The sequence below is a fragment of the Chionomys nivalis genome, chromosome 11, assembly GCF_950005125.1.
Source record: "Chionomys nivalis chromosome 11, mChiNiv1.1, whole genome shotgun sequence".
Taxonomy (NCBI): domain Eukaryota; kingdom Metazoa; phylum Chordata; class Mammalia; order Rodentia; family Cricetidae; genus Chionomys; species Chionomys nivalis.
The window spans coordinates 68,828,611-68,846,738 of NC_080096.1; positions in this window are offsets into that span (position 1 = coordinate 68,828,611).

An 18,128-nucleotide genomic window follows, 5' to 3' on the forward strand; every position below is an offset into this window, starting at 1 on the left:
CTAATTGCTTTAAACAATCAATCTAATGGTGCCTTAAAGCAATTGGCCACATTTGGACTCTGATGTGAAGCAGGGTTTGAGGTGTGTGTGTGGGGGAAGAGTCATTCTGCTTGAATGTAAATGAGTACATGCTTACCTAAGTCATTGCCATGTAAGATTGTAATTGTTTTCAACTTGCTTTATATTATTTTCTTGAGAATGTTATTGTGATAATAAATCCATTCTTTCTTTCTTTTTTAACCATCTGTTATATTTTTGAGAAATTGTTACAAATACATCATTTCTTTCCTTTTTCTCACCCCAAACACTTCCATATACTACCCTGTGCTTTCTTTTAAAGTCATGACCTCTTATTTCATTATTTACGTCATATTCAGTAAACGATATTCCAAAATAGGATTTAATGGAACAAAACAAAACAAAAACAAAAACAGAGCAGAAACCCAACCATAAGTAGCAATGCCCAAGCAGAAGCAAGTCTGCGCCATTTCTGGGAAAAGCATTTGTTGGACATTTTGGGCAAGGCAGACCTTACCTTGCTATGGGAATTAAACATTAGTTGACATTTAAATCAAGTCCATGATGACTTACAATTGAAAAAGCAAAACCAAAAATAAAACAAGACAATGTTTTATACTGATCCCTCACTCCTATCAGTGTTAAAGACCAATGGTTCTTCGTGAAGTCAAAGCCTAATAAGATATCTTACTAGAAGAGGCTTCCACATGCACAGAGCCAAACTTCTAGTCCTGGTAACAGTTATTCCATGTACATCATTTTTATCCCCAAAGAAAGATAAGAATACCTATTTAAATTCATGATGTGGGATGTCCTTCTGTATATGTGTTGTTTTTATTGGTTGATGAATAAAGCTGTTTTGACCAATGCCTTAGCAGAATTAAGCCAGACAGGAAGTATAAGGCAGGGCAACCAAAATAGGAGAATTCTGGGAAGAGGAAAGGCAGAGATGCAAATGCCAACCAACCACTGAGGAAACAAATCATGTAGAAAATTAAGGTAGTGCCACAGTCATATGACAATATAGACCAATAGAAATGGGTTAATTTAAGATAAAAGAAATAGTTAGAAATACGTCTGAGCCATTAGCCAAATAGTGTTGTAATTAATATTGTGTCTGTGTGCTTATTCGGGTCTGGGTGGTCAGAGAAAGAATGTGCAGTCTCTGTTTACAAATATCTTTGACTTTCTTCTCCACAGTAGACTCCTTTGAATATTCATCTTAGGAACAATGGAATTATTAGCTGGAGTGCATATTTGTCTGACTATTAGTAGTTCTAAATTTTTAAGGTACAAGCTTTAAGAACCTAGTTACCTTCCCTGGGCATGGCCAATCCCTTTTTTTTGCAAGATGGAAATGATGGTTCCCTCCTTCCCAAGTTATAGTATTTATCAAATAATATATGTACATATACATATATATGTACATATACATGTGTGTGTGTGTGTGGATGTGAGCATATAGTGGGGAAGAGGGTTATTAGATAGAAGCCATTTTTCTCTTTTCCCTGAACTGATCAAATTCATGAATGAATAATCAGAAAAGCTAATTTGCCCCCACAAAGATAAGATTTCAGTTTCTGCAAGTCTAGAAAACGTTTGAGAAGTTTCCTATCCCATCCACATTACTTAATACATCAATATGGCCTAATGTCTGATAAGGAACAATAGATATATGCTGTGAATCGTATTAAATCTGATGTAGAAGAAGAGTACTCCTGTCAGGTATTGTCACTTTTGCGTTTCACTTATTACATTGCTGCTTTGCCTACGTTCTCAGCTAGTTCCCTTGAATTTGTCTTGAACATTGAGACTGATCAATGTAGACAAGTTTGTAGACTCATGAGTTTGTCTGTTTAGGAATCATTTGGAAAAGGGGAAGGTTCAATTGAGCCACAATTATGAAAAAAATATGTTAACACCTCAAATATTGAATTAAGTCATTTTGTTTGCCAAAGAGATTATAGGAACTCCTTCACTAGCCAGTACTTAGATAATGAATTCTCAAATAGACCTGGGAGCTTCTCAACCAAAGGTTAATTTCATTCTCCATTACAAAGCTTTGAGAATGGTCCCTAGGGCTGCCCTTGATAAAAGAAGGGAAGGTCTTGTTAAGTATTAATGATCACAGTGGCAAGTTCAGAATATCACCTCCTCCCTGGGAAGGAAAAGATCACTTCACTGACGTTTATCAAGGGACTTCCACTGGGGACAGCAGCAAAGCTATTATTATTCTCGCTACGGTTATGCTCATCTGATATTTGTGATAATTGCTTATCCCAGAAACAAACTTGTAAATATATAGCCAAGATGACAAAGGTACAGAGCCAGAATATTAATATAAGAGAATTATTCTAATTCTTCTCTAGCAATGGAAAAAAAATACATCTATGTGGAGCAGAATGATGCTTCCTCTTGCTACATTTTCTTTGCAATGCTTTTTTAAAACCCAGGAGAACTAATGGTCAATATCATGTCAAGTTTGCATTGTCACTTCTGCATTTCACTTGTCACACACTTCTTTTGCCTAAGTGCTCAGCTAGTCCCTTGAACTTGTCTTGAACATTGGGAATGGTCAATACAGACCAGTTTGTAGACTCACAGATAGAGGGATATATAGTTGGTTCAAGATCCCCCAAGACCAAGTTCTCAGTAAAGATTCATCTGCCCCCAGGGGGACAGAGGACAAGGATAAAGGGAAAAGGCAGAATAAAAACAGATAGGGAGAAGAGGAAGGGAACAAAAGCAGGAGAGAAAAGACAAGGGAGAGGGAGAAGGGGTATTTGTCCTGGAGTAGGACAAAGGATTGCCTCTGTATAGAGGGGAGACAGACATAACCCATAGAAAAATGGTAACTTATAAAGCTAAAATGGGGAAACTCTCTGTTTGGATGAAGGGTTAATTTTAATTGGGCATGTTAATTAGGTGAGCCAAGGGACTTTTGATTGTTGGACTTTAATACATTGATAGGTGGACCTTTGTAGTCAGCTTTAGCAGGAAGGATTGGCCAAATAAGGGAATAGACTTTGGTGGTTAGTTTTAGTAATATAATCCAATAGTCCAATAGTATTTTAGTAAGACAGATAAAACTGGGAGAAGACAAAGCATACCAGAGCCATATTTGCCAGAACCGTGCTGTCTAGAGTCCCTTCTCTAAAATGACTATGTCTATTTAGGTATCATTTGGAAAAAGAGAAGGTTCAATTGAACCACAACTGTGAAAAAATATGATAACACCTCTTTGATGTGGAACAGTAGGTGGAAACCATTTTGTAAGGCCAGGAAAGAATAAAGTGACATGTGTTCACAACTCTGTCATTCTTTTGTCATAAACAGAATGTGTAGTAGGAGTCATCACTGGTTAACAATTTCACTTAAAATGAAGGGACCTCCCTTTCTGGCCCTTTGTAAGACTTTTTCATTAGATGCTTAAATAAAAAGTAGTTTGTATTTTCATGGGTCATGCTTGTGCCCATCTTCCAGCCTGGACTCACCGAGGCTGCCGCCCTTTCATCAGGAAGTGGAAGGGTTAGAGAAAAGATACAGTGGTTCAGAGTGCTCACTATTGCCAGTGTTTAACTTCCAATAGCTACAGCATGTGGCTCACAACTGCCTGTGATTCCAGTGCTATGGGTCATGACATCATCTTGTGACTTTTAAGATATGTGTGCACATGCACACGCACACACATACACACACACACACGAGTAATAATAGGTTAGGAAAAGAATTGACAAGCTAGAACAAACATGAAAGGAGGCTTTCCATATCCTTTCCCTCTCTACATAATCTATACATGGGAATTTTTTCACCCCTTTACCTAGGTCTTATGCTGGTTTCTCTCTTATCCACCACTCTGAACACAGTAGGGTGCTCCTAATTGCTGATGCTTCTAGGCTGACTTTTTTTTTTTTATTACAGGCCTGATGCAAACAGATGATTGAGATGTGAGAAGGACACCCAGATCCCATTCTATTTGTTGGCCTCTGTGCCAAACTTTCTAGGTTACTCTTTAGCAATAGTATTTCTAGTCAAATCATAGCTTTAACATCACTTGTAAAACAGTGTTGTTGAGGCATACCTTCAGCCTAGTGTCTTATTTTCTTCTTCTATATACAATGTGTTGGAATATTTTCACAAGCTTTATGTTGGTACGATTGTTATCTGAATAACGGGCAGGTAAAGATCTACTGATTCTTTAAATGCTCCATATACACTTTTGAAATTCTGCTCTGTACATTGTCTTAGTTAGGATATTTATCACTATGAAGAAACACCATGATCATGGCAAGTCTTTTACAGGAAAGCACTTATTTGGGACTGGCTTACAGTTTACAATTTTAGTTCATTTTTGTCATGGAGGGAAGTATGGTAGCACACAAGTAGACATGGTGCTGGATAAGTAGCTTCGAGTTCTACATTTGGATCCTCAGGAGGCAGGAAGAGGGAGTGACAGTAGCCCTTGGTTGTGCATTTGAAACCTTGGAGTCTACACCCGTGATGCAGTTTCACTCCATATGAGTCTTTAGGGGCTGTTTTCTTTAAAATCATCATATTCACCAAACCATCTCATTGTTTGTTTGTTGGGTAGCTCATTATTCTGTTTTTATTGATACCCACAATTCAAAATCCAGTGGATTCATTTCTGTTTTTTATAATCCATTACTACAGTACATCTGAGAAGTGGAACTTCTCCATAGATATGTTGTAATATGAACAGCGGGGCTGTGTCCCCAGCACCTGGCCACCCGCATGGCTAGCTTATGCCCCGAAATAATTACATGGAAACTGTATTCTTTTAATCACTGCCTGGCCCATTAGTTCCAGCCTCTTATTGGCTAGCTCTTACATATTGATCTAACCCATTTCTAATATTCTGTGTAGTACCATGAGCTGGCTTACCAGGAAAGATCTTAACCTGCGTCTGTCTGGAGTGGGAGAATCATGGCAACTCCCTGACTCGGCTTCTTTCTCCCAGCATTCTGTTCTGTTTACTCCACCCACCTAAGGGTTGGCCTAACAAATGGGCCTAGGCAGTTTCTTTATTAATTAACCAATGAAAGCAACAGATTAATACAAGACCCACCTCCATCATAGATATCTTTGAAATTTCCTTGCAATGGTAGCAACCATCTACACAAGTCCATAGTGAATCTTACTTGCAATGGGTAATGTGGGGTAACAGAAGCTAGAAAGACATTGGAAGGCAACTCTGGTGAGGAATACCCACAGAGAGCAAGCGACGCTAAATCTTTTTTTATTTCAGGTTAGTCCTGTCCTCTACATTCTATATTTCTCTGTTCATTTTAGACCTAACACCCCTAGTAAGCATGTCAGTTGAGATTAAGGGAAAGAATTCTTTTTATAATCTTAAAAGATTTTTTTTTAAATCCCAATGCTGGCACTGTACTTGCTTTATTTTGCATAGTCATTCATTAATATACCATTTAAGAGGTGATTTGATTCATTGACCACTGGATGTTGTGTGAGGGAGGCAGAAGGCTGAAGATAAAAGAGAAATGAGTAGCTATGCATGAACACTGACTGCCTGTCAGATATCATGTTGTCTTTACACCTTAACTATTATAGATGATGGTTTATATTAAAGAGACCAGGATTCCCAGAACCCCCCAAACATGTATCCAGCTATATAAAGGTTCTCTTTTTTGTACTCATTTTTGAAAATACATTTTTAATAAAAATATAATTATACCACCCCCTTTTCATTTCCTCTCTACAGCCCCATATCCTGTTCCTCCAACTCCTCCAACGTACCATTTCAAACTTATAACCTTTTTTCTTTGATTATTATTGCTATTTATACACACACACACAAACAGACACACACATAGACACATGCAAATATACTTCCCTCCACACAGCTATATTCACAAATACGTAATTATAAGCTGCTGAGTTCATTTTGCAAAATTGTGTGTTTATGAATTCAGGGGTGATGATCTTGAACCAGGTAGTCAATTAGGATGCTCCATTATCCCCATCTCAGGAATCATTATACTCCCTAGTGTTCAGTACAGAGCAGAGGCTCAGCTTCTTTGAACTGATAGATTTGCAGCCTCACTTCCCACCTTCTTATCTTTGCTTCTCAACATTGTACTTATTCTAAAGGCACAGCACAACTGTCACCTTGTCTGCCATCTCTTCTGTGAGTTCTTCCATCTAGATTCTCATTATTACTTTTAAACTTTTTATAGTCTTTCCTTGTTGTTGGTTCCCAGATTATATCTGAGACTGGCTTGGAGTTCACTCTTACAGTTTAAGGTAACTTTGAACTCCTGGCAATACAATGCTGTTCCCTTAGCCTGTCAAGTGATAGGATACAGCCTGAGTAACCATGCCCAGCTCTCAACTTGTTACTTTGTATGTAAGTTTCCCCTTTGCTTTGAAGGAAATGCGACTACAAGCTAGAAAGTGAGCATGTGAGATGGAATGCTAAAAGATGACATCTGAGAAGACAAAAACTCTGCTCATCAGTGTTTATTCCCAAGATGATGAGGTTTGTTAGAAAGAACAAATCATTGCATTAAAAAACCAACAACAACAAAAAGAAAGATTAGGTTCACCACCACGTGGCAAACATGCTGGGATGCGAAGATAGCAGGAGAAACGTAAAATGCTATTACTCTAGTCCATGTAAATATAAATGGTGCCCGGGACTTCCTGGTGCCTGTGGAAATCATAAAAGAAAGCACTATTCTAGAATCTAATTCATAACAGACCCAATAGATATTGCTAAGAGACTGCTTATTGTGTGGGGGAAAAAGATGCAAGATTTTACTAAAGAACATTGAGTTGAGTTTGGAAAATATAGAGAGACGTATAAAAGGCCCACATTAAGAGTTGTTCTGGGTGTTATACATTCAAATACTTGCTAGACTTCTAGGAGAGATACCATCAGATCATCAGACACACATGTGCCTATTTTAGAAGAAAGTAATCCTGAGCTATTTCACTATGTAGATTGCTTTTCATATAAATTCAGTCTATAAATGAGGATAAGAGAGTATATTAAATAGGAAGGAAGCTGGGGGAACTCAGAGAAGGGTCATGACTGTGAAGCCAAAGTAATATGCTCTCAAGGAAAAGTGAACAGTTTGTTGAATGCTACCATCGTCCAAGCATCACAGGGAATAAGATTTGACTATTAATTGGATTTAGCATTTGGGAAGTTTATCTTGAACTCCAGGGCCATTCTGTAAGTTAGTGGTAGCCAAAGAATGACTTAAATGAGTTAACAGGAACATATAAAAGTGAGAAGGCAACAGATTGCAAATAGTATCAGGAAGCAAAAGAGAAAGAAAATTGGAAGAGTACTGGATTGCTTGACTACCTGTCTTCTGCCTGCCTGCCTGCTGCTTGTCTGCCCACCAGATGTCTCCCTCCCTCCCTCCCTCCCTCCCTCCCTCCCTCCCTCCCTCCCTCCCTCCCTCCCTCCCTCTCTTTTTCCCTCCATCCTCCCCTCCTTCTGTCACTCTCCCTGTCTCTCCTTTCTTTTTTATTTGTTTGTGACACAAGGTATCATATAGCCAAGACTGGCTTGGAGCTCAAACTTATGGTCCTGGGAATTGAACCCAGGTCCTTGTGCATCCTAGCAAGCATTGTACGAACTGAGCTACAGCCTTGCCCACATTTTCTAGTTTTTAAAATGAGAAAAACAAGTGCATGCCTGCCTTCTTCTGAGACATCCTATAGAGTGCTGCTGCTTATGTGCTTTTGGAGATGCTGTGAGAATTTAGGAGAAGATGGACATGGCAATTGCAGTGCAAATCTGCTATCAGCAAGCAACAGGAAGAGTTCTGTGTTTGCCTTAACTGGTTGGTTTAATGGACTTTTTAAAATAAGAGACTTTTAATTAAAAACCTTTGTATGCATATTTTGGGGGAAAAACTTTCCTCAGGGTATAATATGTAGCTATTACCTTACTAATTGTAGTGACTGTGACCACTCACAGAAGATCTTTGGTTGATCAGTTCCCTTATGAAAGAAGAAGAAACAGACATCAGATCCTTACCAAAGATTATAGAGCTCACTCTCCTCTACTGTGCTTTCCTGTCTATACTAGCTGTATGTAATTCTGCCCTGACTGCACATGGTCTTGGGAGGGACTAGAAGACACAGAAAGGAGAAAGCTAACCGAGGGAGGAGCTTTACTAATTCAACTTCCAGAAAGTAGTCATCCTTTCTGGAGTACAACTTTTCAGTGATGTAGTTATTTCAGGGGTTATCTTATGCTCTTGTAAGTAACTCTTTACCCATGTACCTATAGGTAAGCCCAATATACTCATTGCATAGACTTCAATGGAGCCTATTCTTCATTGTGCTGTTGGTATGTTTCCTTGGCAAAAAGACATTTGTTCAGATTTTCCCAGGGAAACATCATGCAGAAACACAGTAGGTGCTTACATGGTGCTCAGTATACTTTCCTATCTTGCAGCTTCTTTGGGGTTTTTATATTGTGTCCTCTTTTCTCTGGGACAGGCATGTGTTAGGGAACCTGAGTCCTGTTTTCCAACCTTCCTTCTTATCTTAGGTCCAGTGATAGGACCCATATAGAGTTAAAGTAGGATCTTGCATCAAAGGCTGAATATATGAGCAAAATTTTGGTCCTGGAATGCGAATCACAATGGTTGTGACACTTGTGAATTTCCAGTTCTTAGGGGTCCAACATATAAGTGGTAGACTCTATAGCTTCCAAGATAGCTATGATTTTAAAACCATATATGATGAGGCAAGCCTGTGGTCTCATAACAAGAGACTGATACAGGAGGTTTTTGAATGGGAGTCAGCTTTAGTTTCCTAAGGCAAAATCATTTTAAAAAGCAAGAAACAACAACAACAATGAAAGATTGATTTTGTAGAGCTACTTAGGGCATGGTTATCAGAAATGGGTGAGACTAATATTTTAACCCTTCTAGTGTATCTAGGAAGCTACCCTTATTTATTATGAGCTTCTTATTCATTTGGTTCTTTTCACTCTACTGCTTAAAATTAAAAACTTAGTAAAATGTTTAAGCAATTAAGAAAAGAAATAGTATGTTGTAACGAGTGGTCTGTGGTTACTTTTTGTTGCTGTGGAGCTATTTGAGTTTCTAAACAGATATTCCTAAGAGTATGAAAATGAATTGTGATTTTGAAAAATAGACCTCAGCATAGGCAAAACTGTTATTAATTCCAAGATCTAATCACAGGTCCCTTTAACAGTGTGTGACATCTCTTTTGTGAAATATATGAAATTGCAGTTGTCAGTGAGAAAAATCATGATGAATAGTTTAACAATAATAGAGTCACTAATGGTGACTTTGGTACAGAATATTTGAAATGGGCACCTTACTAGAAGAGCAAGGACTCAGCGCACAACTAAGCATGTGCAAGCATGGGTAGTGGTTCATATGTGTTCATGTAGGAGCATCTGAAAACTAAGATGACTTGCAAACAACTACCCCAACTTGTAACCATAGCAACTAAAACCTCATTTTCTGCCTGTCTCAAATACTGCATGCAAGCCTATCCCACTAACAATTCAGAAACGGACATTGACAAATGATCACTATATTCGCCCTGCCACTTTAAATGGGAAGAAATTTGGCTGAATTCTAATTTGACCAATGAATATTTAACTGATAATACTGCCAGATATGATACTGGCCAAGAGAGAGCAGAGAAATGAATCTAGAGTTGCTATCATGCAAAAATCCTCTAATGAAGGACATGAAAGGAATGCTATAATTGTAGCCTGCAAATCTGCTTCATGTTGGGAGATAGAAGAGTATTTGACAACTTAGAAACTTTGTAGATTCTGTGACCTTAAAGATTTCTAAATTATGGACAGTGCTTTCCTTTAATGTTTTATATTTTCAATGTGGCCCAGGGGTTAAAATGTGTCAACTTCAAAGAAATGGAAACAAAATGAAGAATTTAAGTAACAGAGAATCAGAATATCAGTCTAAATCCTAAACTTGCCAAAGTTTTCCTCTGTGTAGATTAAAATATTCATAAGATCCTAGACACTCTTGGTCATTTATTTGAGCCTCCACAGGCCCTACATATGTTGTTCAGTACTGGGGCTCATGCCAGATCTAAATTAAGGTTACATTTCCAAGCAGATTCAATTAAAATAATATGAACTGAGCATTCATCACCTGTCAGGCTCTGTTCTTAATATAGTGAATCCTTTAATTATTGAAAAACTGTCTGGAAAGGGTGCTATTTTTAGTTTTATTCATGAATGATGGAACCCAAGTTCAGAGATCTTCAGTATTGGAGTTGCCAAAGTTGTATTGAATAGGGTTTGAGAGTGAACCCTGGGCTCTTTTACAGCACGGTGATGAATAACTATATGCTATTATGTCTTATTTTTCTATCTATGTCCCATTTCCTTTCTTAGTTCCCATCTCATTACACTTTCATTTCTTCTTTTCATAATCAACTGTACTTATAGAACATAGAGACATTTACATAGACAGAGAGAAATTTATATATGTGTGTATATATATATGTTTATATATAGTCATGTTCCACATAGTTATCAGCCAATAAATTACTTAGATACTTAGATAATAACTGTTTGATGAACGTATATTCATTGTATGCTGAATTGGACTTGACTCTCAGCAGGCTTACTTGAAACACAGGAAAGTTATTGAGTATCCAGTTTTATCATGAGATTGAAAAAATTATAAAAGGAGAAAGACCATTTCTTAAAAAAATCATAGTGACTTGTCTTAATCAAACTAAGAAAAGTCAGCACAGTTGTCAGGACTACTGTGTTAACTACATCCATGACAAATACCTGAGGCTGAAGCCTTCTCACAGTCTTATTAAGATGATTAGATGGCTTTCAAAAAATGGCTTCAAATAAAGAAGATAGCAATATCAAAATTTTAAATGTTTATTTGCATGTCTACAAAATAAAACATTATGTCACTTTTACTCCTTATTATATTGCATTGAGGTTGAGAAAATTTATATTCCCCTGAAAAGTATGCAGTTATTTCTGAATTGAAGTCAATTATCAATTAAGTGAGTTATTTTTTCAAAGATTTATTTATTTATGTTATCCATCTGCATATTGTAAACCTTTATGAGAGAAAAGGGTGTCATATCCATCTGCATGTTGTAAACCTTTGTGACAGAAAAGGGCATCAGATCCCACTATAGATAGTTGTATGCCACCATGTGATTGTTGGGAATTGAACTCAGAACTTCTGGAGGAACAGCCACTTAACCACTGAGTCATCTCTTCAGCCCCAAGTGAGTGATTTGCAATCATATATTTTAAAGGCAAAGTCATGAATGAAATTTTCCAAAATGCTTGTCCCAATGTATATGTTTAGTGAGAGTGTGAATGTATGTAACCATTTCTAATCTGAGGCTGGTATATGACCTACAAGACTGAAAATGGCCCTGTGGATGAGAAAATAAGTTTGGAATCTGGCAGTATCCCTTTCCCTAAGCTAAGGAGACAGGGTGACTGTGTCGTTTTCTTACAGAGTAGTTAATTTCTTTACATTAGCACCAGGTAACTACTGATGCTTGAATGCTTGCTGCATTTTTTTCTCCTCCAAAGATTGACCTCTCACTATTCATCTTTCCTTACTCCATGATGGGCTTAAGGGTGGTTAGTTGCCAAACAGATTGATGGCATCTCCACTCCAGCAAATATTATTAATTGGTTTACAGAATGCAGCTCCCACACATCTTAGCTGAGGTAAGTCCCCTCAGCCATGACAGAAGCTGCATTAGCATAACAAAACAGGCCATATTAAACCACCCAGGAAAGAAATGGCCAGTTTAGTTTCAGAGGCAGATTTCTCTGTACAAAGTTTCAATAGGCAGGCTTATTGTGAGACAGTCAGGCCAAACAGTGGTCAGTCTGGTTCACTGAAAAGCAATTCATAGCTAACTGAGACTGTTATTTCAAAAAGCAGCAATCAAAACGAGGTTTTTGTTGCCTTCAGGTTATTTAGTGCTCTCAGCGTATGTGGTCTGCTCTTGTGACCCAAAATCTCCTTAAGACACAATTCCTCACAGGTTCCCAGTGTGCAGCATTCAGGCACTCCAGCAATTCATCACCATGGCATCTGGAGCCTGGGGACTACAAATTCCCACTTAAAATCAGAAGAGGAATGAGCCGGGGCTGTCCCAGGACTGACAAAGATGGCCTGAGAGAGGCTTCTAGATGAGGCAAGGGTGTAGTTGAAAGCTACAGAAGACAGACCCAAAAGGAAAATAGAACAAAAGTCAAGCTAAGAAAAAGAAGAATGGATGAAGGGAAGAGAAAACAATAAGGTTTTCAAGATAGAGGTGAATGAGATACCAGGTGGCTTTATTAGATGCTTTTAATCATAACTATGATCCCAAATTAGACAGGCCTACTGACTTGATGCATGTTGAAAATTACCTTCTTTCCTATATACAGAGGCCTATGATCTTAACATGAATTTGGAGGTCTTGAGGATTTTTCCCTAAAATTCCAGAATAGTTTTATTATAAAGCAAAGATGGTAACACCTTTCCATACACAGGTTACTTTTTGGATAATGGAAGTAAATCATTAGCAAAGGTCTGGAACATATTAAATAATAAATTAATAGTGGATTTAAATCAATGGACACACACACAAAAAAAAAAAAAACAAAAAAACAAGTAGGAACGTACTTTAAAGGTGATGTGAATAGCTGGAAGTAGGCTCTTAGAAGATACCTTTGAACATGTCAAACAGATAAGTCTCCGAGTCACTACTGTATACTGTTACCTGAAACATAGCTATAGGTGTGTAAATGTGTGTCATAGAAGTCAGCCACAGCCTGTTAGGATGACTGTTTTTATCTCCATACCTGCTTTTATCAGAATTGACTCTCTCCTCAGCATACGGTACATCTTTGAACTTATTGCATTAATGTTTGCTACACAGTTTGATGCTTCATTATTCTCTGACATTCCACTAATACGTCTGTTCTGTCACTCAAATGTCAGTCTTCAAGGCAGAAGATTGCACCTATGCTTCCTATGCTTGACATTGCTCCATGTGGAGATATTTTACAGGAGCCATAGTTTAGGTTTGAAAGGAATGAGACTGTGATGTATTAGTAAGAAAAAGTAAAATATGAAATAGCAAATAACAGATGGGTGGAGGTACCAGATAGCAACACACCATCAAATTGTGTGCATACAGCATTCAGCAGAAATGATTGGGGAAACCCTGCTCAAAGGGTTGTGCTGGAGTTCCCAATGAACAGAATTCCAGGGAGAGTGAGAATGCTCTCCACGTATGAGCCTTTGCTTTCCTGTTCCCGCTGCAGGGTTTTTAATACCATGCAATAAACAATAAAGACTTCTGTGGGAAAAGATTTCTCTCTAGTTGTTCTCAAGGAATGATGTTTTTATTCAAGCCATTTACTTTTCCTTCTGTTAGCAAGAGCAGTATGTTTTTACTCTGTGGTGTGTTGCTTTTCTTTCTCTTCCCTAGATGCAGGGCCTCAGAGGACACTTTGAGATGAATGTACTTGGGTTTGAATTACGGGAGGTCTACTTCTCTCCCATACGCAGCTCCAGAGTAAGCTTACACAGCAAATACCAATTCCCCAGTGTGTTTTATATTGCAGTTTCTTTAGTAAGTAAAATAACAATTAGAAAAATGAATAGAAATCGTAAATACAATAGATCTTGAATGATAGGTTGCACAGCTTTTCCATGACACAATAAGCTCTGATGAGTCGCATTTTTTCAGCTGAGTGCTTATGTTTCTTATACATACATTTGCATGAGTACACCTGTGTGTTCAGATTCATGGGATTGCATACGTGTATGCATGTGAGCATGTACCTGTGTATGTTTCTATGAGTGTACATGTGTTCTAAAGTATGAGTGTACATGCACGCGTTTGTGTTTGTTTGCAGAAGTCAGAGGTCAACTCAGATGTCATTCCCTTGTCTTTGCTGCTGTGGTGGTGGTAGTTTTTGTATGCTGGGTTTGATTTTGTTTTTGAGAGAAGTTCTGTCATTAGCTTGGAGAATGCCAATTCAAGTAGGATGACTGTCTAGAAAAGTCCGAGGGAGAAACCAGTTTTATTTTTTTCTCTCCCAGGGCAAGGATTATAAGTGAAAGCCATTTTGTACGCATGATAGGAATCGAACTTAGGTTTTTATAATTTGCAGTAAACACTTTACTATTGAGCCATTTGCCCAGACGAACACTTCATATTTCTTTTTAAAAAATACTTATTTATTTATTTATTAATTATGCATACAATATTCTGTCTGTGTGTATGTCTGCAGGCCAGAAGAGGGCACCAGACCTCATTACAGATGGTTGTGAGCCTCCATGTGGTTGCCAGGAATTGAACTCAGGACCTTTGGAAGAGTAGGCAATGCTCTTAACCACTGAGCCATCTCTCCAGCCCTTCATATTTCTTTTTGTCCCTACTTCACTTATGTCTTTCTCTCCAACTGTTTTATAAACAATGTAACTTTTCTTAGCATTTAGAGTTGGTAAAATGGTGTCCTTTTTTTCAAGTAACGTTTTCAAGAATCTCAGATTGTGTGCTTGTTTGAAAAGAGGGTCACTGCAGAGTATTTGATATCAGGATTGATGCTATATTGTGCCATATAGGAATATGTACTAACTCTCTAGGGAATGAATTTCTAAGAAATGAAGAAGGATACACAGAGCAGAAGATGTGAATAATGAGGCAGATAGTGTCAACAAGCCAATGGGAACCATAGATACCTAGAAATCACCAGAATGTAAGACAGAGTCATGAAAAAAGTCCTTCACAGGTACTCCAGAAAGAACCTAGGGTTTGGAACTCTGGTCAATGGAACTGTAAAAAAAGTATGTTTGTCTTCCTTGAAGCTACAATCTGTAGCAATCTGCTACAGCTGTTATATGGAAGAACAATGCTATGGTATCCCTAATATGTAAGAGCTTGGTATACAATAAGGGTTAAATTAATAAATATGAGAAGAAAGGCAGGTCCACTCCCTGCCCTCTCCTTCCCCAATTCTTTGTGTCTATAATTCTTAGAGTTACCTAAGAGCTTAATGAAGATCCCAATCCATCTGAACAAAAGTCTAAGGGGCTTAGAGTGTGTTTTTATTAACAAACTCCCACAGTGGGTCTTAGATTCATGGAAAAATTGAATTGGTGCTCTTTTATTAATTATACTTTTTAAGGCTCTTCGGATTATATCAACGGCAGTTCTTTGGCCCTGGTGGACCACGCACCTGAGGAGATGCAGCAGCCTCCCTGCAGCAGGTGTGCCACTGACCTGCTCATTATCGCTGTTGGGAATTTCTGAAGCGGATGCTCCAGCTGTCAGTTCCTTTTTCCTTGATGATACACCTGGCTGCGCGACATGACCCCAAATCCCGCTTAGAGGCTAGTTTTCTATTTCCATAACAGTTCCCCCAAGAAAACTAAGTCAGAATAAGATAGATACAGAGACTTTCATTCTTGGCACTAGTTTCTCCAAATTGTATTGTCTGTGTAGCATTAAATGGAAAACTTCACATCTCAATCATTTAAGTTCTGTCACCTCTGAGAAACATGCCTCTCAAAATGAAGGTGATCACTTCTCATAAACAGATGTTTCATATTCATCTGCCCATTTATGACTTTCTCATCTAGACTGCTGAATTCTCAAATCAAAACACATAGCAGGCTGCAAGCTCAAATTGGCATCTGCAGTTCAAGCTGTGCGCTCTCTGCCGTGTCCCACCCTCCCAGGAACTCTGAGACATGCACTTGCCATTCATGTGAGTGTAAACAGCTGTCTGGGCTCTGTCAGGCAGGACCAGCTACCTTTCTAGGCATTGTCCCCTCTGATTATAACCCCCTTGCTTAAGGTGCCTTCTTCCTACACACCTGAAAGAGCACCCCCAAACTCAGAGCTAGAATTTGGAGGTTAGTTCATCTCATGATTTTGCACAAAGTGTTTTGGAGGATTTGTGCTCTTGTCAGGATGGATTTGTTATGAAAGCCAAATGAATCATGAAGTGTAGTTGGATCGTAAGTCAAAGAGGCAGAGGGTAATAAAGGGTTTCAGAACATGTAAACACATTGAACAAGTTAGGGTGCCTGCCTTCATGTAATCAACGATATGGAGTGCTAAACCTCTGCCTTTTGGTAACAAGACAGAATGTAAACATATTTTATGGCAGAATAATCAATAGATACTGAAATTTTAAGTGCACTGTTAGCACTTCTACCATGAGGAAAATGAGTTTTAGCTGACTCTCACTCATTTTTCCCTGTAAATTGTACGACATTGTGAATCTTTGTCCCACAGTTACCTTCATGCTCCTGTCCTCCGTTCATATACGATGGCTACAAAAACGATTCCCCACGCTGTTCTCTGAGGCCTTGTCTCCATATGCCTCCTTCCCAAGGCCTGCTATGCTTAGACCAACCACGTGATTCTGGTAACTTTGAACTTTTTAAACAGTTTTGGTAAAAAATTAATATACAAATTAAGAACTTTGGTGCTATCACTGACATCTTTCTTCCCTCTCTTTACTCAAATTACTAACACCCTCCTTTATATTACAAGTTTCCACTATGGGGCCTTAATGTTAGTTTTGGAGAGTAGAAAAAGTTCTGCCATAGGTTTCCTTTCCGTCTTTTTTGTTGTTGTTGTTGTTAAAAGCTAAAACCTTTTTAAGCATTTTTTTTTAGTGGACAAAACAAAACAAACAAAAAGCAAAACAAAATCCCAAACCAAAACAAAGCAAAAGCCTGGTAACAATTTCTGTCCTCTTACAGGCAGCGTGCTCTGTTTTAGGAAAGGTGCTGGCGAGAGATTGCATTTCTATAAAGGAGTTTGGCAAGACGGGTTTTTTGCCGTCTTCAGTGTAAGCTGTGTCTGGCCTTCTTTACTTTTAGATGGAAATGGATTGAGCTAGACCTGAGAATGGGCACATGCCTTTTGGCTGTCCTTGGGGTTTTGTTCTCCACATTTTTTTTTTCCGTCCTTTGATCTTCAAAAAATGTTCTTATGTTCTTATGTTACTAGTGAGGTGAGAACAAACATATATTCCAACCAGACTGGACACTATAAACAACCAAATTAACAGCTCCACAAAAGTCCAACATGATTAACTGATGAATTAATTGTGCTTATTTACAAGATGAGGAGTTACTAATAGGAGCATAGGTGACCTCAAAATAGTGAATAACACAAAAGAGCTCAGACAAGCCAAGCTAATCTGAGAACAAAGGATAATGCTGAAGGTATTACCATACCCTATCTCAAGTTATAGACATCAGAGTCATAGTAATAAAGACAGCATAGTGTTTGCACAAAAACAGATACACTGTGAAATGGAATAACAGCGGATTCAGACACAGGCTCCTGTAATTACAGTCAGTTGAATTTTTAAGATGGCTAACACTCACATTGGAGAAGGACAGTGTCTCCAAAAAAGGGAAAAACTGGATGGTTTCATGTAGGGGGAAAAAACTGCTTTCTCTTCTCTCTGCGCAAAATCTAACTCAAAATGGATCAAAGGCTTCTCAGTAAAACCGAAAACTCTCAAACTTCTAGAAGAAATGGTAAGGAGTAAATTATAGGATATTGCATAGACAAGGACTTAAAAAAGTCAGTAAAATGAACAGACAGCCTACATTATTGGAGGAAATCTATGCCAGCTATACATCTAATGGAAGATGAATATCTAGAATACATAAGAGCTAAGAAAAGAATAAAAATAAAAATAAAACACAAGATAAAAGCAATGCAAACAAAGCCTGGGCAATAGATCTGAACAGAGAGTTATCAAAAGAAGAAATGCAGATGGCAAATAAACATTTAAAAAGTTTTAACACCATTAGCATCAAAGAAATGAAAATTAAAACAACTTTGAAATTTCCTCTCACCAAGTGAAAATGGCTATCATCAAGAAATCAAAAAAAATATTGTCAAAGACGTGGAGGAAGGAGAATCTTTATTCCCTGTTGGTGAGTGTGCAAACCTATCCAGCCACCATGGAAAGCAGTGTAGCATGTCCTCAAAAACCTCAAGTAAGAACTAGCATATGGCCTAGTTAGACCATCCCAAAGACTCTATATCCTTCTACAGAAACATTTCTTCAT